This window comes from Schistocerca americana, unplaced genomic scaffold (genome assembly GCF_021461395.2).
Source record: "Schistocerca americana isolate TAMUIC-IGC-003095 unplaced genomic scaffold, iqSchAmer2.1 HiC_scaffold_367, whole genome shotgun sequence".
Lineage (NCBI taxonomy): Eukaryota > Metazoa > Arthropoda > Insecta > Orthoptera > Acrididae > Schistocerca > Schistocerca americana.
Genome location: NW_025726090.1, coordinates 126468 through 149894, shown reverse-complemented (window position 1 = coordinate 149894; position 23427 = coordinate 126468). Strand labels below are relative to the sequence as shown.

General features: G+C 49.4%; 20 non-coding genes across 20 annotated transcripts; all 20 read left to right on the top strand.

The window, feature by feature from the left end:
• The first annotated feature begins 1123 nt into the window (after positions 1–1123).
• Positions 1124–1242, top strand: LOC124581357. Its single transcript, XR_006973397.1, has one exon. It is a non-coding gene; the product is annotated as a 5S ribosomal RNA (ribosomal RNA).
• Positions 1243–2277: 1035 nt separating this feature from the next.
• Positions 2278–2396, top strand: LOC124581356. Its single transcript, XR_006973396.1, has one exon. It is a non-coding gene; the product is annotated as a 5S ribosomal RNA (ribosomal RNA).
• Positions 2397–3433: 1037 nt separating this feature from the next.
• LOC124581365 lies at positions 3434–3553 on the top strand. Its single transcript, XR_006973403.1, has one exon. It is a non-coding gene; the product is annotated as a 5S ribosomal RNA (ribosomal RNA).
• A 1037-nt stretch (positions 3554–4590) lies between these two features.
• On the top strand, positions 4591–4709 carry LOC124581355. The gene has a single exon (XR_006973395.1). It is a non-coding gene; the product is annotated as a 5S ribosomal RNA (ribosomal RNA).
• Positions 4710–5744: 1035 nt separating this feature from the next.
• LOC124581353 lies at positions 5745–5863 on the top strand. The gene has a single exon (XR_006973393.1). It is a non-coding gene; the product is annotated as a 5S ribosomal RNA (ribosomal RNA).
• A 1037-nt stretch (positions 5864–6900) lies between these two features.
• On the top strand, positions 6901–7019 carry LOC124581352. The gene has a single exon (XR_006973392.1). It is a non-coding gene; the product is annotated as a 5S ribosomal RNA (ribosomal RNA).
• A 1037-nt stretch (positions 7020–8056) lies between these two features.
• LOC124581351 lies at positions 8057–8175 on the top strand. The gene has a single exon (XR_006973391.1). It is a non-coding gene; the product is annotated as a 5S ribosomal RNA (ribosomal RNA).
• A 1033-nt stretch (positions 8176–9208) lies between these two features.
• On the top strand, positions 9209–9327 carry LOC124581350. The gene has a single exon (XR_006973390.1). It is a non-coding gene; the product is annotated as a 5S ribosomal RNA (ribosomal RNA).
• A 1034-nt stretch (positions 9328–10361) lies between these two features.
• On the top strand, positions 10362–10480 carry LOC124581348. Its single transcript, XR_006973389.1, has one exon. It is a non-coding gene; the product is annotated as a 5S ribosomal RNA (ribosomal RNA).
• A 1038-nt stretch (positions 10481–11518) lies between these two features.
• On the top strand, positions 11519–11637 carry LOC124581347. Its single transcript, XR_006973388.1, has one exon. It is a non-coding gene; the product is annotated as a 5S ribosomal RNA (ribosomal RNA).
• A 1033-nt stretch (positions 11638–12670) lies between these two features.
• LOC124581346 lies at positions 12671–12789 on the top strand. Its single transcript, XR_006973387.1, has one exon. It is a non-coding gene; the product is annotated as a 5S ribosomal RNA (ribosomal RNA).
• A 1038-nt stretch (positions 12790–13827) lies between these two features.
• On the top strand, positions 13828–13946 carry LOC124581345. Its single transcript, XR_006973386.1, has one exon. It is a non-coding gene; the product is annotated as a 5S ribosomal RNA (ribosomal RNA).
• Positions 13947–14979: 1033 nt separating this feature from the next.
• LOC124581344 lies at positions 14980–15098 on the top strand. The gene has a single exon (XR_006973385.1). It is a non-coding gene; the product is annotated as a 5S ribosomal RNA (ribosomal RNA).
• A 1038-nt stretch (positions 15099–16136) lies between these two features.
• LOC124581343 lies at positions 16137–16255 on the top strand. The gene has a single exon (XR_006973384.1). It is a non-coding gene; the product is annotated as a 5S ribosomal RNA (ribosomal RNA).
• Positions 16256–17296: 1041 nt separating this feature from the next.
• LOC124581341 lies at positions 17297–17415 on the top strand. The gene has a single exon (XR_006973382.1). It is a non-coding gene; the product is annotated as a 5S ribosomal RNA (ribosomal RNA).
• Positions 17416–18453: 1038 nt separating this feature from the next.
• On the top strand, positions 18454–18572 carry LOC124581340. Its single transcript, XR_006973381.1, has one exon. It is a non-coding gene; the product is annotated as a 5S ribosomal RNA (ribosomal RNA).
• Positions 18573–19612: 1040 nt separating this feature from the next.
• On the top strand, positions 19613–19731 carry LOC124581364. The gene has a single exon (XR_006973402.1). It is a non-coding gene; the product is annotated as a 5S ribosomal RNA (ribosomal RNA).
• A 1038-nt stretch (positions 19732–20769) lies between these two features.
• LOC124581339 lies at positions 20770–20888 on the top strand. Its single transcript, XR_006973380.1, has one exon. It is a non-coding gene; the product is annotated as a 5S ribosomal RNA (ribosomal RNA).
• A 1038-nt stretch (positions 20889–21926) lies between these two features.
• On the top strand, positions 21927–22045 carry LOC124581337. Its single transcript, XR_006973379.1, has one exon. It is a non-coding gene; the product is annotated as a 5S ribosomal RNA (ribosomal RNA).
• Positions 22046–23086: 1041 nt separating this feature from the next.
• Positions 23087–23205, top strand: LOC124581336. Its single transcript, XR_006973378.1, has one exon. It is a non-coding gene; the product is annotated as a 5S ribosomal RNA (ribosomal RNA).
• The last annotated feature ends 222 nt before the right edge of the window (positions 23206–23427 follow it).

Here is a 23427-nt window from a genome sequence, read left to right as displayed (position 1 = left end):
ATCACCGAAGTTAAGCAACATCGGGCGTGGTTAGTACTTGGATGGGTGACCACCTGGGAACACCACGTGCTGTTGGCTCCCTTTCATTTACTTTTTTTTTTTTTTTTATACCGCCTTCTTTCCATACCACCGTTCTGTTGTGACAAAGATTCTTGCTTAAGCATTTTAATCTACTGTAATGACCATAAGGTGCGAAATTGCAGTAAATATCTCAGTTTGAGGGAGAATGTGCTAACCAAGTTCGCCAGGAAGTCTTTGAAAACGACAAAACAGTACGAATCGGCAGATGTGTTCTGAAATACGTCAGCGCCTGTTGTTGTATAGCGGTGTACAATTCCTACTTCGATATGTAATTATAAATTTATTCCTTAGTCGTCTCGTCTCGTCTCGTCATCTCCTGCAGGACGTTTCTTGTGCTTGCGCTGTTATATGGGCCACGACCCGAGCGGCAGCGAGCGGCAGTCGAGCAAAGTCGGGACAAGTCGGGACGGGGGACAGGGGACAGGGATAGGAAAGGTGCTAATGCACTGCAAATTACGCAAACACCTCGTCTGAAGCGAGGCGAGGCGAGGCGAGGAAGCTCACATCGCCAGCAGTGGCGCCCTCCAACAAGACTCTGCCACACCCCGCACAGGCCATACGCCGGTCGGCCGCGCGCCAGCCCTCCTGCGCTGGACACCAGGGACAAGATGCGTCTTCCGCGAGTGTCGAAGGCTTGCACGCGCCAAGCGGATGACAGGAGGTGCAACGAGAAGCTGCGCGTCTCACACACACGGCGGCGCGCCCGCTAATTCGGCAGTCGCTCTGCTGGCACGTCGGATTGCGGAAGGAAGTGCTTACAATTACAATTCTGTTCGTGTTTTATGTTGTAAAGTTGTTAGCTTGTAACGATGTAATGTTAATAAATAAATTTATAAATCTCACAACAAAAAAAAAAAAAAAAAAAATACACGAAGCGCGTCCTTCCGGCTCATAAGTTTTGGAACTCAGGATTGCGTTCGCGCCAACGTGACAAATTGTCAATAAAAAAGAATGCGGCTGCTTTCGACCGAAAAGTGTGATTTTGTGTGTGTTGGGATAAGAACCGAATGCGAATTCCGCCATGCGCCTACATCATCTGGGCGCCAACGGCCATACCATGTTGAGTACACCGGTTCTCGTCCGATCACCGAAGTTAAGCAACATCGGGCGTGGTTAGTACTTGGATGGGTGACCACCTGGGAACACCACGTGCTGTTGGCTCCCTTTCATTTACTTTTTTTTTTTTTTATACCGCCTTCTTTCCATACCACCGTTCTGTTGTGACAAAGATTCTTGCTTAAGCATTTTAATCTACTGTAATGACCATAAGGTGCGAAATTGCAGTAAATATCTCAGTTTGAGGGAGAATGTGCTAACCAAGTTCGCCAGGAAGTCTTTGAAAACGACAAAACAGTACGAATCGGCAGATGTGTTCTGAAATACGTCAGCGCCTGTTGTTGTATAGCGGTGTACAATTCCTACTTCGATATGTAATTATAAATTTATTCCTTAGTCGTCTCGTCTCGTCTCGTCATCTCCTGCAGACGTTTCTTGTGCTTGCGCTGTTATATGGGCCACGACCCGAGCGGCAGCGAGCGGCAGTCGAGCAAAGTCGGGACAAGTCGGGACGGGGACAGGGACAGGGATAGGAAAGGTGCTAATGCACTGCAAATTACGCAAACACCTCGTCTGAAGCGAGGCGAGGCGAGGCGAGGAAGCTCACATCGCCAGCAGTGGCGCCCTCCAACAAGACTCTGCCACACCCCGCACAGGCCATACGCCGGTCGGCCGCGCGCCAGCCCTCCTGCGCTGGGACACCAGGGACAAGATGCGTCTTCCGCGAGTGTCGAAGGCTGCACGCGCCAAGCGGATGACAGGAGGTGCAACGAGAAGCTGCGCGTCTCACACACACGGCGGCGCGCCCGCTAATTCGGGCAGTCGCTCTGCTGGCACGTCGGATTGCGGAAGGAAGTGCTTACAATTACAATTCTGTTCGTGTTTTATGTTGTAAAGTTGTTAGCTTGTAACGATGTAATGTTAATAAATAAATTTATAAATCTCACAACAAAAAAAAAAAAAATACACGAAGCGCGTCCTTCCGGCTCATAAGTTTTGGAACTCAGGATTGCGTTCGCGCCAACGTGACAAATTGTCAATAAAAAAGAATGCGGCTGCTTTCGACCGAAAAGTGTGATTTTGTGTGTGTTGGGATAAGAACCGAATGCGAATTCCGCCATGCGCCTACATCATCTGGGCGCCAACGGCCATACCATGTTGAGTACACCGGTTCTCGTCCGATCACCGAAGTTAAGCAACATCGGGCGTGGTTAGTACTTGGATGGGTGACCACCTGGGAACACCACGTGCTGTTGGCTCCCTTTCATTTACTTTTTTTTTTTTTTTATACCGCCTTCTTTCCATACCACCGTTCTGTTGTGACAAAGATTCTTGCTTAAGCATTTTAATCTACTGTAATGACCATAAGGTGCGAAATTGCAGTAAATATCTCAGTTTGAGGGAGAATGTGCTAACCAAGTTCGCCAGGAAGTCTTTGAAAACGACAAAACAGTACGAATCGGCAGATGTGTTCTGAAATACGTCAGCGCCTGTTGTTGTATAGCGGTGTACAATTTCCTACTTCGATATGTAATTATAAATTTATTCCTTAGTCGTCTCGTCTCGTCTCGTCATCTCCTGCAGACGTTTCTTGTGCTTGCGCTGTTATATGGGCCACGACCCGAGCGGCAGCGAGCGGCAGTCGAGCAAAGTCGGGACAAGTCGGGACGGGGACAGGGACAGGGATAGGAAAGGTGCTAATGCACTGCAAATTACGCAAACACCTCGTCTGAAGCGAGGCGAGGCGAGGCGAGGAAGCTCACATCGCCAGCAGTGGCGCCCTCCAACAAGACTCTGCCACACCCCGCACAGGCCATACGCCGGTCGGGCCGCGCGCCAGCCCTCCTGCGCTGGACACCAGGGACAAGATGCGTCCTTCCGCGAGTGTCGAAGGCTGCACGCGCCAAGCGGATGACAGGAGGTGCAACGAGAAGCTGCGCGTCTCACACACACGGCGGCGCGCCCGCTAATTCGGCAGTCGCTCTGCTGGCACGTCGGATTGCGGAAGGAAGTGCTTACAATTACAATTCTGTTCGTGTTTTATGTTGTAAAGTTGTTAGCTTGTAACGATGTAATGTTAATAAATAAATTTATAAATCTCACAACAAAAAAAAAAAAAATACACGAAGCGCGTCCTTCCGGCTCATAAGTTTTGGAACTCAGGATTGCGTTCGCGCCAACGTGACAAATTGTCAATAAAAAAGAATGCGGCTGCTTTCGACCGAAAAGTGTGATTTTGTGTGTGTTGGGATAAGAACCGAATGCGAATTCCGCCATGCGCCTACATCATCTGGGCGCCAACGGCCATACCATGTTGAGTACACCGGTTCTCGTCCGATCACCGAAGTTAAGCAACATCGGGCGTGGTTAGTACTTGGATGGGTGACCACCTGGGAAACACCACGTGCTGTTGGCTCCCTTTCATTTACTTTTTTTTTTTTTTATACCGCCTTCTTTCCATACCACCGTTCTGTTGTGACAAAGATTCTTGCTTAAGCATTTTAATCTACTGTAATGACCATAAGGTGCGAAATTGCAGTAAATATCTCAGTTTGAGGGAGAATGTGCTAACCAAGTTCGCCAGGAAGTCTTTGAAAACGACAAAACAGTACGAATCGGCAGATGTGTTCTGAAATACGTCAGCGCCTGTTGTTGTATAGCGGTGTACAATTCCTACTTCGATATGTAATTATAAATTTATTCCTTAGTCGTCTCGTCTCGTCTCGTCATCTCCTGCAGACGTTTCTTGTGCTTGCGCTGTTATATGGGCCACGACCCGAGCGGCAGCGAGCGGCAGTCGAGCAAAGTCGGGACAAGTCGGGACGGGGACAGGGACAGGGATAGGAAAGGTGCTAATGCACTGCAAATTACGCAAACACCTCGTCTGAAGCGAGGCGAGGCGAGGCGAGGAAGCTCACATCGCCAGCAGTGGCGCCCTCCAACAAGACTCTGCCACACCCCGCACAGGCCATACGCCGGTCGGCCGCGCGCCAGCCCTCCTGCGCTGGACACCAGGGACAAGATGCGTCTTCCGCGAGTGTCGAAGGCTGCACGCGCCAAGCGGATGACAGGAGGTGCAACGAGAAGCTGCGCGTCTCACACACACGGCGGCGCGCCCGCTAATTCGGCAGTCGCTCTGCTGGCACGTCGGATTGCGGAAGGAAGTGCTTACAATTACAATTCTGTTCGTGTTTTATGTTGTAAAGTTGTTAGCTTGTAACGATGTAATGTTAATAAATAAATTTATAAATCTCACAACAAAAAAAAAAAAAAAAAATACACGAAGCGCGTCCTTCCGGCTCATAAGTTTTGGAACTCAGGATTGCGTTCGCGCCAACGTGACAAATTGTCAATAAAAAAGAATGCGGCTGCTTTCGACCGAAAAGTGTGATTTTGTGTGTGTTGGGATAAGAACCGAATGCGAATTCCGCCATGCGCCTACATCATCTGGGCGCCAACGGCCATACCATGTTGAGTACACCGGTTCTCGTCCGATCACCGAAGTTAAGCAACATCGGGCGTGGTTAGTACTTGGATGGGTGACCACCTGGGAACACCACGTGCTGTTGGCTCCCTTTCATTTACTTTTTTTTTTTTTTATACCGCCTTCTTTCCATACCACCGTTCTGTTGTGACAAAGATTCTTGCTTAAGCATTTTAATCTACTGTAATGACCATAAGGTGCGAAATTGCAGTAAATATCTCAGTTTGAGGGAGAATGTGCTAACCAAGTTCGCCAGGAAGTCTTTGAAAACGACAAAACAGTACGAATCGGCAGATGTGTTCTGAAATACGTCAGCGCCTGTTGTTGTATAGCGGTGTACAATTCCTACTTCGATATGTAATTATAAATTTATTCCTTAGTCGTCTCGTCTCGTCTCGTCATCTCCTGCAGACGTTTCTTGTGCTTGCGCTGTTATATGGGCCACGACCCGAGCGGCAGCGAGCGGCAGTCGAGCAAAGTCGGGACAAGTCGGGGACGGGGACAGGGACAGGGATAGGAAAGGTGCTAATGCACTGCAAATTACGCAAACACCTCGTCTGAAGCGAGGCGAGGCGAGGCGAGGAAGCTCACATCGCCAGCAGTGGCGCCCTCCAACAAGACTCTGCCACACCCCGCACAGGCCATACGCCGGTCGGCCGCGCGCCAGCCCTCCTGCGCTGGACACCAGGGACAAGATGCGTCTTCCGCGAGTGTCGAAGGCTGCACGCGCCAAGCGGATGACAGGAGGTGCAACGAGAAGCTGCGCGTCTCACACACACGGCGGCGCGCCCGCTAATTCGGCAGTCGCTCTGCTGGCACGTCGGATTGCGGAAGGAAGTGCTTACAATTACAATTCTGTTCGTGTTTTATGTTGTAAAGTTGTTAGCTTGTAACGATGTAATGTTAATAAATAAATTTATAAATCTCACAACAAAAAAAAAAAAAAATACACGAAGCGCGTCCTTCCGGCTCATAAGTTTTGGAACTCAGGATTGCGTTCGCGCCAACGTGACAAATTGTCAATAAAAAAGAATGCGGCTGCTTTCGACCGAAAAGTGTGATTTTGTGTGTGTTGGGATAAGAACCGAATGCGAATTCCGCCATGCGCCTACATCATCTGGGCGCCAACGGCCATACCATGTTGAGTACACCGGTTCTCGTCCGATCACCGAAGTTAAGCAACATCGGGCGTGGTTAGTACTTGGATGGGTGACCACCTGGGAACACCACGTGCTGTTGGCTCCCTTTCATTTACTTTTTTTTTTTTTTTATACCGCCTTCTTTCCATACCACCGTTCTGTTGTGACAAAGATTCTTGCTTAAGCATTTAATCTACTGTAATGACCATAAGGTGCGAAATTGCAGTAAATATCTCAGTTTGAGGGAGAATGTGCTAACCAAGTTCGCCAGGAAGTCTTTGAAAACGACAAAACAGTACGAATCGGCAGATGTGTTCTGAAATACGTCAGCGCCTGTTGTTGTATAGCGGTGTACAATTCCTACTTCGATATGTAATTATAAATTTATTCCTTAGTCGTCTCGTCTCGTCTCGTCATCTCCTGCAGACGTTTCTTGTGCTTGCGCTGTTATATGGGCCACGACCCGAGCGGCAGCGAGCGGCAGTCGAGCAAAGTCGGGACAAGTCGGGACGGGGACAGGGACAGGGATAGGAAAGGTGCTAATGCACTGCAAATTACGCAAACACCTCGTCTGAAGCGAGGCGAGGCGAGGCGAGGAAGCTCACATCGCCAGCAGTGGCGCCCTCCAACAAGACTCTGCCACACCCCGCACAGGCCATACGCCGGTCGGCCGCGCGCCAGCCCTCCTGCGCTGGACACCAGGGACAAGATGCGTCTTCCGCGAGTGTCGAAGGCTGCACGCGCCAAGCGGATGACAGGAGGTGCAACGAGAAGCTGCGCGTCTCACACACACGGCGGCGCGCCCGCTAATTCGGCAGTCGCTCTGCTGGCACGTCGGATTGCGGAAGGAAGTGCTTACAATTACAATTCTGTTCGTGTTTTATGTTGTAAAGTTGTTAGCTTGTAACGATGTAATGTTAATAAATAAATTTATAAATCTCACAACAAAAAAAAAAAAAAAAAATACACGAAGCGCGTCCTTCCGGCTCATAAGTTTTGGAACTCAGGATTGCGTTCGCGCCAACGTGACAAATTGTCAATAAAAAAGAATGCGGCTGCTTTCGACCGAAAAGTGTGATTTTGTGTGTGTTGGGATAAGAACCGAATGCGAATTCCGCCATGCGCCTACATCATCTGGGCGCCAACGGCCATACCATGTTGAGTACACCGGTTCTCGTCCGATCACCGAAGTTAAGCAACATCGGGCGTGGTTAGTACTTGGATGGGTGACCACCTGGGAACACCACGTGCTGTTGGCTCCCTTTCATTTACTTTTTTTTTTTTTTATACCGCCTTCTTTCCATACCACCGTTCTGTTGTGACAAAGATTCTTGCTTAAGCATTTTAATCTACTGTAATGACCATAAGGTGCGAAATTGCAGTAAATATCTCAGTTTGAGGGAGAATGTGCTAACCAAGTTCGCCAGGAAGTCTTTGAAAACGACAAAACAGTACGAATCGGCAGATGTGTTCTGAAATACGTCAGCGCCTGTTGTTGTATAGCGGTGTACAATTCCTACTTCGATATGTAATTATAAATTTATTCCTTAGTCGTCTCGTCTCGTCTCGTCATCTCCTGCAGACGTTTCTTGTGCTTGCGCTGTTATATGGGCCACGACCCGAGCGGCAGCGAGCGGCAGTCGAGCAAAGTCGGGACAAGTCGGGACGGGGACAGGGACAGGGATAGGAAAGGTGCTAATGCACTGCAAATTACGCAAACACCTCGTCTGAAGCGAGGCGAGGCGAGGCGAGGAAGCTCACATCGCCAGCAGTGGCGCCCTCCAACAAGACTCTGCCACACCCCGCACAGGCCATACGCCGGTCGGCCGCGCGCCAGCCCTCCTGCGCTGGACACCAGGGACAAGATGCGTCTTCCGCGAGTGTCGAAGGCTGCACGCGCCAAGCGGATGACAGGAGGTGCAACGAGAAGCTGCGCGTCTCACACACACGGCGGCGCGCCCGCTAATTCGGCAGTCGCTCTGCTGGCACGTCGGATTGCGGAAGGAAGTGCTTACAATTACAATTCTGTTCGTGTTTTATGTTGTAAAGTTGTTAGCTTGTAACGATGTAATGTTAATAAATAAATTTATAAATCTCACAACAAAAAAAAAAAAAAAAAATACACGAAGCGCGTCCTTCCGGCTCATAAGTTTTGGAACTCAGGATTGCGTTCGCGCCAACGTGACAAATTGTCAATAAAAAAGAATGCGGCTGCTTTCGACCGAAAAGTGTGATTTTGTGTGTGTTGGGATAAGAACCGAATGCGAATTCCGCCATGCGCCTACATCATCTGGGCGCCAACGGCCATACCATGTTGAGTACACCGGTTCTCGTCCGATCACCGAAGTTAAGCAACATCGGGCGTGGTTAGTACTTGGATGGGTGACCACCTGGGAACACCACGTGCTGTTGGCTCCCTTTCATTTACTTTTTTTTTTTTTTATACCGCCTTCTTTCCATACCACCGTTCTGTTGTGACAAAGATTCTTGCTTAAGCATTTTAATCTACTGTAATGACCATAAGGTGCGAAATTGCAGTAAATATCTCAGTTTGAGGGAGAATGTGCTAACCAAGTTCGCCAGGAAGTCTTTGAAAACGACAAAACAGTACGAATCGGCAGATGTGTTCTGAAATACGTCAGCGCCTGTTGTTGTATAGCGGTGTACAATTCCTACTTCGATATGTAATTATAAATTTATTCCTTAGTCGTCTCGTCTCGTCTCGTCATCTCCTGCAGACGTTTCTTGTGCTTGCGCTGTTATATGGGCCACGACCCGAGCGGCAGCGAGCGGCAGTCGAGCAAAGTCGGGACAAGTCGGGACGGGGACAGGGACAGGGATAGGAAAGGTGCTAATGCACTGCAAATTACGCAAACACCTCGTCTGAAGCGAGGCGAGGCGAGGCGAGGAAGCTCACATCGCCAGCAGTGGCGCCCTCCAACAAGACTCTGCCACACCCCGCACAGGCCATACGCCGGTCGGCCGCGCGCCAGCCCTCCTGCGCTGGACACCAGGGACAAGATGCGTCTTCCGCGAGTGTCGAAGGCTGCACGCGCCAAGCGGATGACAGGAGGTGCAACGAGAAGCTGCGCGTCTCACACACACGGCGGCGCGCCCGCTAATTCGGCAGTCGCTCTGCTGGCACGTCGGATTGCGGAAGGAAGTGCTTACAATTACAATTCTGTTCGTGTTTTATGTTGTAAAGTTGTTAGCTTGTAACGATGTAATGTTAATAAATAAATTTATAAATCTCACAACAAAAAAAAAAAAAATACACGAAGCGCGTCCTTCCGGCTCATAAGTTTTGGAACTCAGGATTGCGTTCGCGCCAACGTGACAAATTGTCAATAAAAAAGAATGCGGCTGCTTTCGACCGAAAAGTGTGATTTTGTGTGTGTTGGGATAAGAACCGAATGCGAATTCCGCCATGCGCCTACATCATCTGGGCGCCAACGGCCATACCATGTTGAGTACACCGGTTCTCGTCCGATCACCGAAGTTAAGCAACATCGGGCGTGGTTAGTACTTGGATGGGTGACCACCTGGGAACACCACGTGCTGTTGGCTCCCTTTCATTTACTTTTTTTTTTTTTTATACCGCCTTCTTTCCATACCACCGTTCTGTTGTGACAAAGATTCTTGCTTAAGCATTTTAATCTACTGTAATGACCATAAGGTGCGAAATTGCAGTAAATATCTCAGTTTGAGGGAGAATGTGCTAACCAAGTTCGCCAGGAAGTCTTTGAAAACGACAAAACAGTACGAATCGGCAGATGTGTTCTGAAATACGTCAGCGCCTGTTGTTGTATAGCGGTGTACAATTCCTACTTCGATATGTAATTATAAATTTATTCCTTAGTCGTCTCGTCTCGTCTCGTCATCTCCTGCAGACGTTTCTTGTGCTTGCGCTGTTATATGGGCCACGACCCGAGCGGCAGCGAGCGGCAGTCGAGCAAAGTCGGGACAAGTCGGGACGGGGACAGGGACAGGGATAGGAAAGGTGCTAATGCACTGCAAATTACGCAAACACCTCGTCTGAAGCGAGGCGAGGCGAGGCGAGGAAGCTCACATCGCCAGCAGTGGCGCCCTCCAACAAGACTCTGCCACACCCCGCACAGGCCATACGCCGGTCGGCCGCGCGCCAGCCCTCCTGCGCTGGACACCAGGGACAAGATGCGTCTTCCGCGAGTGTCGAAGGCTGCACGCGCCAAGCGGATGACAGGAGGTGCAACGAGAAGCTGCGCGTCTCACACACACGGCGGCGCGCCCGCTAATTCGGCAGTCGCTCTGCTGGCACGTCGGATTGCGGAAGGAAGTGCTTACAATTACAATTCTGTTCGTGTTTTATGTTGTAAAGTTGTTAGCTTGTAACGATGTAATGTTAATAAATAAATTTATAAATCTCACAACAAAAAAAAAAAAAAATACACGAAGCGCGTCCTTCCGGCTCATAAGTTTTGGAACTCAGGATTGCGTTCGCGCCAACGTGACAAATTGTCAATAAAAAAGAATGCGGCTGCTTTCGACCGAAAAGTGTGATTTTGTGTGTGTTGGGATAAGAACCGAATGCGAATTCCGCCATGCGCCTACATCATCTGGGCGCCAACGGCCATACCATGTTGAGTACACCGGTTCTCGTCCGATCACCGAAGTTAAGCAACATCGGGCGTGGTTAGTACTTGGATGGGTGACCACCTGGGAACACCACGTGCTGTTGGCTCCCTTTCATTTACTTTTTTTTTTTTTTTATACCGCCTTCTTTCCATACCACCGTTCTGTTGTGACAAAGATTCTTGCTTAAGCATTTTAATCTACTGTAATGACCATAAGGTGCGAAATTGCAGTAAATATCTCAGTTTGAGGGAGAATGTGCTAACCAAGTTCGCCAGGAAGTCTTTGAAAACGACAAAACAGTACGAATCGGCAGATGTGTTCTGAAATACGTCAGCGCCTGTTGTTGTATAGCGGTGTACAATTCCTACTTCGATATGTAATTATAAATTTATTCCTTAGTCGTCTCGTCTCGTCTCGTCATCTCCTGCAGACGTTTCTTGTGCTTGCGCTGTTATATGGGCCACGACCCGAGCGGCAGCGAGCGGCAGTCGAGCAAAGTCGGGACAAGTCGGGACGGGGACAGGGACAGGGATAGGAAAGGTGCTAATGCACTGCAAATTACGCAAACACCTCGTCTGAAGCGAGGCGAGGCGAGGCGAGGAAGCTCACATCGCCAGCAGTGGCGCCCTCCAACAAGACTCTGCCACACCCCGCACAGGCCATACGCCGGTCGGCCGCGCGCCAGCCCTCCTGCGCTGGACACCAGGGACAAGATGCGTCTTCCGCGAGTGTCGAAGGCTGCACGCGCCAAGCGGATGACAGGAGGTGCAACGAGAAGCTGCGCGTCTCACACACACGGCGGCGCGCCCGCTAATTCGGCAGTCGCTCTGCTGGCACGTCGGATTGCGGAAGGAAGTGCTTACAATTACAATTCTGTTCGTGTTTTATGTTGTAAAGTTGTTAGCTTGTAACGATGTAATGTTAATAAATAAATTTATAAATCTCACAACAAAAAAAAAAAAAAAAAATACACGAAGCGCGTCCTTCCGGCTCATAAGTTTTGGAACTCAGGATTGCGTTCGCGCCAACGTGACAAATTGTCAATAAAAAAGAATGCGGCTGCTTTCGACCGAAAAGTGTGATTTTGTGTGTGTTGGGATAAGAACCGAATGCGAATTCCGCCATGCGCCTACATCATCTGGGCGCCAACGGCCATACCATGTTGAGTACACCGGTTCTCGTCCGATCACCGAAGTTAAGCAACATCGGGCGTGGTTAGTACTTGGATGGGTGACCACCTGGGAACACCACGTGCTGTTGGCTCCCTTTCATTTACTTTTTTTTTTTTTTATACCGCCTTCTTTCCATACCACCGTTCTGTTGTGACAAAGATTCTTGCTTAAGCATTTTAATCTACTGTAATGACCATAAGGTGCGAAATTGCAGTAAATATCTCAGTTTGAGGGAGAATGTGCTAACCAAGTTCGCCAGGAAGTCTTTGAAAACGACAAAACAGTACGAATCGGCAGATGTGTTCTGAAATACGTCAGCGCCTGTTGTTGTATAGCGGTGTACAATTCCTACTTCGATATGTAATTATAAATTTATTCCTTAGTCGTCTCGTCTCGTCTCGTCATCTCCTGCAGACGTTTCTTGTGCTTGCGCTGTTATATGGGCCACGACCCGAGCGGCAGCGAGCGGCAGTCGAGCAAAGTCGGGACAAGTCGGGACGGGGACAGGGACAGGGATAGGAAAGGTGCTAATGCACTGCAAATTACGCAAACACCTCGTCTGAAGCGAGGCGAGGCGAGGCGAGGAAGCTCACATCGCCAGCAGTGGCGCCCTCCAACAAGACTCTGCCACACCCCGCACAGGCCATACGCCGGTCGGCCGCGCGCCAGCCCTCCTGCGCTGGACACCAGGGACAAGATGCGTCTTCCGCGAGTGTCGAAGGCTGCACGCGCCAAGCGGATGACAGGAGGTGCAACGAGAAGCTGCGCGTCTCACACACACGGCGGCGCGCCCGCTAATTCGGCAGTCGCTCTGCTGGCACGTCGGATTGCGGAAGGAAGTGCTTACAATTACAATTCTGTTCGTGTTTTATGTTGTAAAGTTGTTAGCTTGTAACGATGTAATGTTAATAAATAAATTTATAAATCTCACAACAAAAAAAAAAAAAATACACGAAGCGCGTCCTTCCGGCTCATAAGTTTTGGAACTCAGGATTGCGTTCGCGCCAACGTGACAAATTGTCAATAAAAAAGAATGCGGCTGCTTTCGACCGAAAAGTGTGATTTTGTGTGTGTTGGGATAAGAACCGAATGCGAATTCCGCCATGCGCCTACATCATCTGGGCGCCAACGGCCATACCATGTTGAGTACACCGGTTCTCGTCCGATCACCGAAGTTAAGCAACATCGGGCGTGGTTAGTACTTGGATGGGTGACCACCTGGGAACACCACGTGCTGTTGGCTCCCTTTCATTTACTTTTTTTTTTTTTTTATACCGCCTTCTTTCCATACCACCGTTCTGTTGTGACAAAGATTCTTGCTTAAGCATTTTAATCTACTGTAATGACCATAAGGTGCGAAATTGCAGTAAATATCTCAGTTTGAGGGAGAATGTGCTAACCAAGTTCGCCAGGAAGTCTTTGAAAACGACAAAACAGTACGAATCGGCAGATGTGTTCTGAAATACGTCAGCGCCTGTTGTTGTATAGCGGTGTACAATTCCTACTTCGATATGTAATTATAAATTTATTCCTTAGTCGTCTCGTCTCGTCTCGTCATCTCCTGCAGACGTTTCTTGTGCTTGCGCTGTTATATGGGCCACGACCCGAGCGGCAGCGAGCGGCAGTCGAGCAAAGTCGGGACAAGTCGGGACGGGGACAGGGACAGGGATAGGAAAGGTGCTAATGCACTGCAAATTACGCAAACACCTCGTCTGAAGCGAGGCGAGGCGAGGCGAGGAAGCTCACATCGCCAGCAGTGGCGCCCTCCAACAAGACTCTGCCACACCCCGCACAGGCCATACGCCGGTCGGCCGCGCGCCAGCCCTCCTGCGCTGGACACCAGGGACAAGATGCGTCTTCCGCGAGTGTCGAAGGCTGCACGCGCCAAGCGGATGACAGGAGGTGCAACGAGAAGCTGCGCGTCTCACACACACGGCGGCGCGCCCGCTAATTCGGCAGTCGCTCTGCTGGCACGTCGGATTGCGGAAGGAAGTGCTTACAATTACAATTCTGTTCGTGTTTTATGTTGTAAAGTTGTTAGCTTGTAACGATGTAATGTTAATAAATAAATTTATAAATCTCACAACAAAAAAAAAAAAAAAAAATACACGAAGCGCGTCCTTCCGGCTCATAAGTTTTGGAACTCAGGATTGCGTTCGCGCCAACGTGACAAATTGTCAATAAAAAAGAATGCGGCTGCTTTCGACCGAAAAGTGTGATTTTGTGTGTGTTGGGATAAGAACCGAATGCGAATTCCGCCATGCGCCTACATCATCTGGGCGCCAACGGCCATACCATGTTGAGTACACCGGTTCTCGTCCGATCACCGAAGTTAAGCAACATCGGGCGTGGTTAGTACTTGGATGGGTGACCACCTGGGAACACCACGTGCTGTTGGCTCCCTTTCATTTACTTTTTTTTTTTTTTATACCGCCTTCTTTCCATACCACCGTTCTGTTGTGACAAAGATTCTTGCTTAAGCATTTTAATCTACTGTAATGACCATAAGGTGCGAAATTGCAGTAAATATCTCAGTTTGAGGGAGAATGTGCTAACCAAGTTCGCCAGGAAGTCTTTGAAAACGACAAAACAGTACGAATCGGCAGATGTGTTCTGAAATACGTCAGCGCCTGTTGTTGTATAGCGGTGTACAATTCCTACTTCGATATGTAATTATAAATTTATTCCTTAGTCGTCTCGTCTCGTCTCGTCATCTCCTGCAGACGTTTCTTGTGCTTGCGCTGTTATATGGGCCACGACCCGAGCGGCAGCGAGCGGCAGTCGAGCAAAGTCGGGACAAGTCGGGACGGGGACAGGGACAGGGATAGGAAAGGTGCTAATGCACTGCAAATTACGCAAACACCTCGTCTGAAGCGAGGCGAGGCGAGGCGAGGAAGCTCACATCGCCAGCAGTGGCGCCCTCCAACAAGACTCTGCCACACCCCGCACAGGCCATACGCCGGTCGGCCGCGCGCCAGCCCTCCTGCGCTGGACACCAGGGACAAGATGCGTCTTCCGCGAGTGTCGAAGGCTGCACGCGCCAAGCGGATGACAGGAGGTGCAACGAGAAGCTGCGCGTCTCACACACACGGCGGCGCGCCCGCTAATTCGGCAGTCGCTCTGCTGGCACGTCGGATTGCGGAAGGAAGTGCTTACAATTACAATTCTGTTCGTGTTTTATGTTGTAAAGTTGTTAGCTTGTAACGATGTAATGTTAATAAATAAATTTATAAATCTCACAACAAAAAAAAAAAAAATACACGAAGCGCGTCCTTCCGGCTCATAAGTTTTGGAACTCAGGATTGCGTTCGCGCCAACGTGACAAATTGTCAATAAAAAAGAATGCGGCTGCTTTCGACCGAAAAGTGTGATTTTGTGTGTGTTGGGATAAGAACCGAATGCGAATTCCGCCATGCGCCTACATCATCTGGGCGCCAACGGCCATACCATGTTGAGTACACCGGTTCTCGTCCGATCACCGAAGTTAAGCAACATCGGGCGTGGTTAGTACTTGGATGGGTGACCACCTGGGAACACCACGTGCTGTTGGCTCCCTTTCATTTACTTTTTTTTTTTTTTTATACCGCCTTCTTTCCATACCACCGTTCTGTTGTGACAAAGATTCTTGCTTAAGCATTTTAATCTACTGTAATGACCATAAGGTGCGAAATTGCAGTAAATATCTCAGTTTGAGGGAGAATGTGCTAACCAAGTTCGCCAGGAAGTCTTTGAAAACGACAAAACAGTACGAATCGGCAGATGTGTTCTGAAATACGTCAGCGCCTGTTGTTGTATAGCGGTGTACAATTCCTACTTCGATATGTAATTATAAATTTATTCCTTAGTCGTCTCGTCTCGTCTCGTCATCTCCTGCAGACGTTTCTTGTGCTTGCGCTGTTATATGGGCCACGACCCGAGCGGCAGCGAGCGGCAGTCGAGCAAAGTCGGGACAAGTCGGGACGGGGACAGGGACAGGGATAGGAAAGGTGCTAATGCACTGCAAATTACGCAAACACCTCGTCTGAAGCGAGGCGAGGCGAGGCGAGGAAGCTCACATCGCCAGCAGTGGCGCCCTCCAACAAGACTCTGCCACACCCCGCACAGGCCATACGCCGGTCGGCCGCGCGCCAGCCCTCCTGCGCTGGACACCAGGGACAAGATGCGTCTTCCGCGAGTGTCGAAGGCTGCACGCGCCAAGCGGATGACAGGAGGTGCAACGAGAAGCTGCGCGTCTCACACACACGGCGGCGCGCCCGCTAATTCGGCAGTCGCTCTGCTGGCACGTCGGATTGCGGAAGGAAGTGCTTACAATTACAATTCTGTTCGTGTTTTATGTTGTAAAGTTGTTAGCTTGTAACGATGTAATGTTAATAAATAAATTTATAAATCTCACAACAAAAAAAAAAAAAAAAAATACACGAAGCGCGTCCTTCCGGCTCATAAGTTTTGGAACTCAGGATTGCGTTCGCGCCAACGTGACAAATTGTCAATAAAAAAGAATGCGGCTGCTTTCGACCGAAAAGTGTGATTTTGTGTGTGTTGGGATAAGAACCGAATGCGAATTCCGCCATGCGCCTACATCATCTGGGCGCCAACGGCCATACCATGTTGAGTACACCGGTTCTCGTCCGATCACCGAAGTTAAGCAACATCGGGCGTGGTTAGTACTTGGATGGGTGACCACCTGGGAACACCACGTGCTGTTGGCTCCCTTTCATTTACTTTTTTTTTTTTTTTATACCGCCTTCTTTCCATACCACCGTTCTGTTGTGACAAAGATTCTTGCTTAAGCATTTTAATCTACTGTAATGACCATAAGGTGCGAAATTGCAGTAAATATCTCAGTTTGAGGGAGAATGTGCTAACCAAGTTCGCCAGGAAGTCTTTGAAAACGACAAAACAGTACGAATCGGCAGATGTGTTCTGAAATACGTCAGCGCCTGTTGTTGTATAGCGGTGTACAATTCCTACTTCGATATGTAATTATAAATTTATTCCTTAGTCGTCTCGTCTCGTCTCGTCATCTCCTGCAGACGTTTCTTGTGCTTGCGCTGTTATATGGGCCACGACCCGAGCGGCAGCGAGCGGCAGTCGAGCAAAGTCGGGACAAGTCGGGACGGGGACAGGGACAGGGATAGGAAAGGTGCTAATGCACTGCAAATTACGCAAACACCTCGTCTGAAGCGAGGCGAGGCGAGGCGAGGAAGCTCACATCGCCAGCAGTGGCGCCCTCCAACAAGACTCTGCCACACCCCGCACAGGCCATACGCCGGTCGGCCGCGCGCCAGCCCTCCTGCGCTGGACACCAGGGACAAGATGCGTCTTCCGCGAGTGTCGAAGGCTGCACGCGCCAAGCGGATGACAGGAGGTGCAACGAGAAGCTGCGCGTCTCACACACACGGCGGCGCGCCCGCTAATTCGGCAGTCGCTCTGCTGGCACGTCGGATTGCGGAAGGAAGTGCTTACAATTACAATTCTGTTCGTGTTTTATGTTGTAAAGTTGTTGGCTTGTAACGATGTAATGTTAATAAATAAATTTATAAATCTCACAACAAAAAAAAAAAAAAAAAAAAATACACGAAGCGCGTCCTTCCGGCTCATAAGTTTTGGAACTCAGGATTGCGTTCGCGCCAACGTGACAAATTGTCAATAAAAAAGAATGCGGCTGCTTTCGACCGAAAAGTGTGATTTTGTGTGTGTTGGGATAAGAACCGAATGCGAATTCCGCCATGCGCCTACATCATCTGGGCGCCAACGGCCATACCATGTTGAGTACACCGGTTCTCGTCCGATCACCGAAGTTAAGCAACATCGGGCGTGGTTAGTACTTGGATGGGTGACCACCTGGGAACACCACGTGCTGTTGGCTCCCTTTCATTTACTTTTTTTTTTTTTTTATACCGCCTTCTTTCCATACCACCGTTCTGTTGTGACAAAGATTCTTGCTTAAGCATTTTAATCTACTGTAATGACCATAAGGTGCGAAATTGCAGTAAATATCTCAGTTTGAGGGAGAATGTGCTAACCAAGTTCGCCAGGAAGTCTTTGAAAACGACAAAACAGTACGAATCGGCAGATGTGTTCTGAAATACGTCAGCGCCTGTTGTTGTATAGCGGTGTACAATTCCTACTTCGATATGTAATTATAAATTTATTCCTTAGTCGTCTCGTCTCGTCTCGTCATCTCCTGCAGACGTTTCTTGTGCTTGCGCTGTTATATGGGCCACGACCCGAGCGGCAGCGAGCGGCAGTCGAGCAAAGTCGGGACAAGTCGGGACGGGGACAGGGACAGGGATAGGAAAGGTGCTAATGCACTGCAAATTACGCAAACACCTCGTCTGAAGCGAGGCGAGGCGAGGCGAGGAAGCTCACATCGCCAGCAGTGGCGCCCTCCAACAAGACTCTGCCACACCCCGCACAGGCCATACGCCGGTCGGCCGCGCGCCAGCCCTCCTGCGCTGGACACCAGGGACAAGATGCGTCTTCCGCGAGTGTCGAAGGCTGCACGCGCCAAGCGGATGACAGGAGGTGCAACGAGAAGCTGCGCGTCTCACACACACGGCGGCGCGCCCGCTAATTCGGCAGTCGCTCTGCTGGCACGTCGGATTGCGGAAGGAAGTGCTTACAATTACAATTCTGTTCGTGTTTTATGTTGTAAAGTTGTTAGCTTGTAACGATGTAATGTTAATAAATAAATTTATAAATCTCACAACAAAAAAAAAAAAAAAAAATACACGAAGCGCGTCCTTCCGGCTCATAAGTTTTGGAACTCAGGATTGCGTTCGCGCCAACGTGACAAATTGTCAATAAAAAAGAATGCGGCTGCTTTCGACCGAAAAGTGTGATTTTGTGTGTGTTGGGATAAGAACCGAATGCGAATTCCGCCATGCGCCTACATCATCTGGGCGCCAACGGCCATACCATGTTGAGTACACCGGTTCTCGTCCGATCACCGAAGTTAAGCAACATCGGGCGTGGTTAGTACTTGGATGGGTGACCACCTGGGAACACCACGTGCTGTTGGCTCCCTTTCATTTACTTTTTTTTTTTTTTATACCGCCTTCTTTCCATACCACCGTTCTGTTGTGACAAAGATTCTTGCTTAAGCATTTTAATCTACTGTAATGACCATAAGGTGCGAAATTGCAGTAAATATCTCAGTTTGAGGGAGAATGTGCTAACCAAGTTCGCCAGGAAGTCTTTGAAAACGACAAAACAGTACGAATCGGCAGATGTGTTCTGAAATACGTCAGCGCCTGTTGTTGTATAGCGGTGTACAATTCCTACTTCGATATGTAATTATAAATTTATTCCTTAGTCGTCTCGTCTCGTCTCGTCATCTCCTGCAGACGTTTCTTGTGCTTGCGCTGTTATATGGGCCACGACCCGAGCGGCAGCGAGCGGCAGTCGAGCAAAGTCGGGACAAGTCGGGACGGGGACAGGGACAGGGATAGGAAAGGTGCTAATGCACTGCAAATTACGCAAACACCTCGTCTGAAGCGAGGCGAGGCGAGGCGAGGAAGCTCACATCGCCAGCAGTGGCGCCCTCCAACAAGACTCTGCCACACCCCGCACAGGCCATACGCCGGTCGGCCGCGCGCCAGCCCTCCTGCGCTGGACACCAGGGACAAGATGCGTCTTCCGCGAGTGTCGAAGGCTGCACGCGCCAAGCGGATGACAGGAGGTGCAACGAGAAGCTGCGCGTCTCACACACACGGCGGCGCGCCCGCTAATTCGGCAGTCGCTCTGCTGGCACGTCGGATTGCGGAAGGAAGTGCTTACAATTACAATTCTGTTCGTGTTTTATGTTGTAAAGTTGTTGGCTTGTAACGATGTAATGTTAATAAATAAATTTATAAATCTCACAACAAAAAAAAAAAAAAAAAAAAATACACGAAGCGCGTCCTTCCGGCTCATAAGTTTTGGAACTCAGGATTGCGTTCGCGCCAACGTGACAAATTGTCAATAAAAAAGAATGCGGCTGCTTTCGACCGAAAAGTGTGATTTTGTGTGTGTTGGGATAAGAACCGAATGCGAATTCCGCCATGCGCCTACATCATCTGGGCGCCAACGGCCATACCATGTTGAGTACACCGGTTCTCGTCCGATCACCGATGTTAAGCAACATCGGGCGTGGTTAGTACTTGGATGGGTGACCACCTGGGAACACCACGTGCTGTTGGCTCCCTTTCATTTACTTTTTTTTTTTTTTTATACCGCCTTCTTTCCATACCACCGTTCTGTTGTGACAAAGATTCTTGCTTAAGCATTTTAATCTACTGTAATGACCATAAGGTGCGAAATTGCAGTAAATATCTCAGTTTGAGGGAGAATGTGCTAACCAAGTTCGCCAGGAAGTCTTTGAAAACGACAAAACAGTACGAATCGGCAGATGTGTTCTGAAATACGTCAGCGCCTGTTGTTGTATAGCGGTGTACAATTCCTACTTCGATATGTAATTATAAATTTATTCCTTAGTCGTCTCGTCTCGTCTCGTCATCTCCTGCAGACGTTTCTTGTGCTTGCGCTGTTATATGGGCCACGACCCGAGCGGCAGCGAGCGGCAGTCGAGCAAAGTCGGGACAAGTCGGGACGGGGACAGGGACAGGGATAGGAAAGGTGCTAATGCACTGCAAATTACGCAAACACCTCGTCTGAAGCGAGGCGAGGCGAGGCGAGGAAGCTCACATCGCCAGCAGTGGCGCCCTCCAACAAGACTCTGCCACACCCCGCACAGGCCATACGCCGGTCGGCCGCGCGCCAGCCCTCCTGCGCTGGACACCAGGGACAAGATGCGTCTTCCGCGAGTGTCGAAGGCTGCACGCGCCAAGCGGATGACAGGAGGTGCAACGAGAAGCTGCGCGTCTCACACACACGGCGGCGCGCCCGCTAATTCGGCAGTCGCTCTGCTGGCACGTCGGATTGCGGAAGGAAGTGCTTACAATTACAATTCTGTTCGTGTTTTATGTTGTAAAGTTGTTAGCTTGTAACGATGTAATGTTAATAAATAAATTTATAAATCTCACAACAAAAAAAAAAAAAAAAAATACACGAAGCGCGTCCTTCCGGCTCATAAGTTTTGGAACTCAGGATTGCGTTCGCGCCAACGTGACAAATTGTCAATAAAAAAGAATGCGGCTGCTTTCGACCGAAAAGTGTGATTTTGTGTGTGTTGGGATAAGAACCGAATGCGAATTCCGCCATGCGCCTACATCATCTGGGCGCCAACGGCCATACCATGTTGAGTACACCGGTTCTCGTCCGATCACCGAAGTTAAGCAACATCGGGCGTGGTTAGTACTTGGATGGGTGACCACCTGGGAACACCACGTGCTGTTGGCTCCCTTTCATTTACTTTTTTTTTTTTTTTATACCGCCTTCTTTCCATACCACCGTTCTGTTGTGACAAAGATTCTTGCTTAAGCATTTTAATCTACTGTAATGACCATAAGGTGCGAAATTGCAGTAAATATCTCAGTTTGAGGGAGAATGTGCTAACCAAGTTCGCCAGGAAGTCTTTGAAAACGACAAAACAGTACGAATCGGCAGATGTGTTCTGAAATACGTCAGCGCCTGTTGTTGTATAGCGGTGTACAATTCCTACTTCGATATGTAATTATAAATTTATTCCTTAGTCGTCTCGTCTCGTCTCGTCATCTCCTGCAGACGTTTCTTGTGCTTGCGCTGTTATATGGGCCACGACCCGAGCGGCAGCGAGCGGCAGTCGAGCAAAGTCGGGACAAGTCGGGACGGGGACAGGGACAGGGATAGGAAAGGTGCTAATGCACTGCAAATTACGCAAACACCTCGTCTGAAGCGAGGCGAGGCGAGGCGAGGAAGCTCACATCGCCAGCAGTGGCGCCCTCCAACAAGACTCTGCCACACCCCGCACAGGCCATACGCCGGTCGGCCGCGCGCCAGCCCTCCTGCGCTGGACACCAGGGACAAGATGCGTCTTCCGCGAGTGTCGAAGGCTGCACGCGCCAAGCGGATGACAGGAGGTGCAACGAGAAGCTGCGCGTCTCACACACACGGCGGCGCGCCCGCTAATTCGGCAGTCGCTCTGCTGGCACGTCGGATTGCGGAAGGAAGTGCTTACAATTACAATTCTGTTCGTGTTTTATGTTGTAAAGTTGTTAGCTTGTAACGATGTAATGTTAATAAATAAATTTATAAATCTCACAACAAAAAAAAAAAAAAAAAATACACGAAGCGCGTCCTTCCGGCTCATAAGTTTTGGAACTCAGGATTGCGTTCGCGCCAACGTGACAAATTGTCAATAAAAAAGAATGCGGCTGCTTTCGACCGAAAAGTGTGATTTTGTGTGTGTTGGGATAAGAACCGAATGCGAATTCCGCCATGCGCCTACATCATCTGGGCGCCAACGGCCATACCATGTTGAGTACACCGGTTCTCGTCCGATCACCGAAGTTAAGCAACATCGGGCGTGGTTAGTACTTGGATGGGTGACCACCTGGGAACACCACGTGCTGTTGGCTCCCTTTCATTTACTTTTTTTTTTTTTTTATACCGCCTTCTTTCCATACCACCGTTCTGTTGTGACAAAGATTCTTGCTTAAGCATTTTAATCTACTGTAATGACCATAAGGTGCGAAATTGCAGTAAATATCTCAGTTTGAGGGAGAATGTGCTAACCAAGTTCGCCAGGAAGTCTTTGAAAACGACAAAACAGTACGAATCGGCAGATGTGTTCTGAAATACGTCAGCGCCTGTTGTTGTATAGCGGTGTACAATTCCTACTTCGATATGTAATTATAAATTTATTCCTTAGTCGTCTCGTCTCGTCTCGTCATCTCCTGCAGACGTTTCTTGTGCTTGCGCTGTTATATGGGCCACGACCCGAGCGGCAGCGAGCGGCAGTCGAGCAAAGTCGGGACAAGTCGGGACGGGGACAGGGACAGGGATAGGAAAGGTGCTAATGCACTGCAAATTACGCAAACACCTCGTCTGAAGCGAGGCGAGGCGAGGCGAGGAAGCTCACATCGCCAGCAGTGGCGCCCTCCAACAAGACTCTGCCACACCCCGCACAGGCCATACGCCGGTCGGCCGCGCGCCAGCCCTCCTGCGCTGGACACCAGGGACAAGATGCGTCTTCCGCGAGTGTCGAAGGCTGCACGCGCCAAGCGGATGACAGGAGGTGCAACGAGAAGCTGCGCGTCTCACACACACGGCGGCGCGCCCGCTAATTCGGCAGTCGCTCTGCTGGCACGTCGGATTGCGGAAGGAAGTGCTTACAATTACAATTCTGTTCGTGTTTTATGTTGTAAAGTTGTTGGCTTGTAACGATGTAATGTTAATAAATAAATTTATAAATCTCACAACAAAAAAAAAAAAAAAAAAAAATACACGAAGCGCGTCCTTCCGGCTCATAAGTTTTGGAACTCAGGATTGCGTTCGCGCCAACGTGACAAATTGTCAATAAAAAAGAATGCGGCTGCTTTCGACCGAAAAGTGTGATTTTGTGTGTGTTGGGATAAGAACCGAATGCGAATTCCGCCATGCGCCTACATCATCTGGGCGCCAACGGCCATACCATGTTGAGTACACCGGTTCTCGTCCGATCACCGAAGTTAAGCAACATCGGGCGTGGTTAGTACTTGGATGGGTGACCACCTGGGAACACCACGTGCTGTTGGCTCCCTTTCATTTACTTTTTTTTTTTTTTTATACCGCCTTCTTTCCATACCACCGTTCTGTTGTGACAAAGATTCTTGCTTAAGCATTTTAATCTACTGTAATGACCATAAGGTGCGAAATTGCAGTAAATATCTCAGTTTGAGGGAGAATGTGCTAACCAAGTTCGCCAGGAAGTCTTTGAAAACGACAAAACAGTACGAATCGGCAGATGTGTTCTGAAATA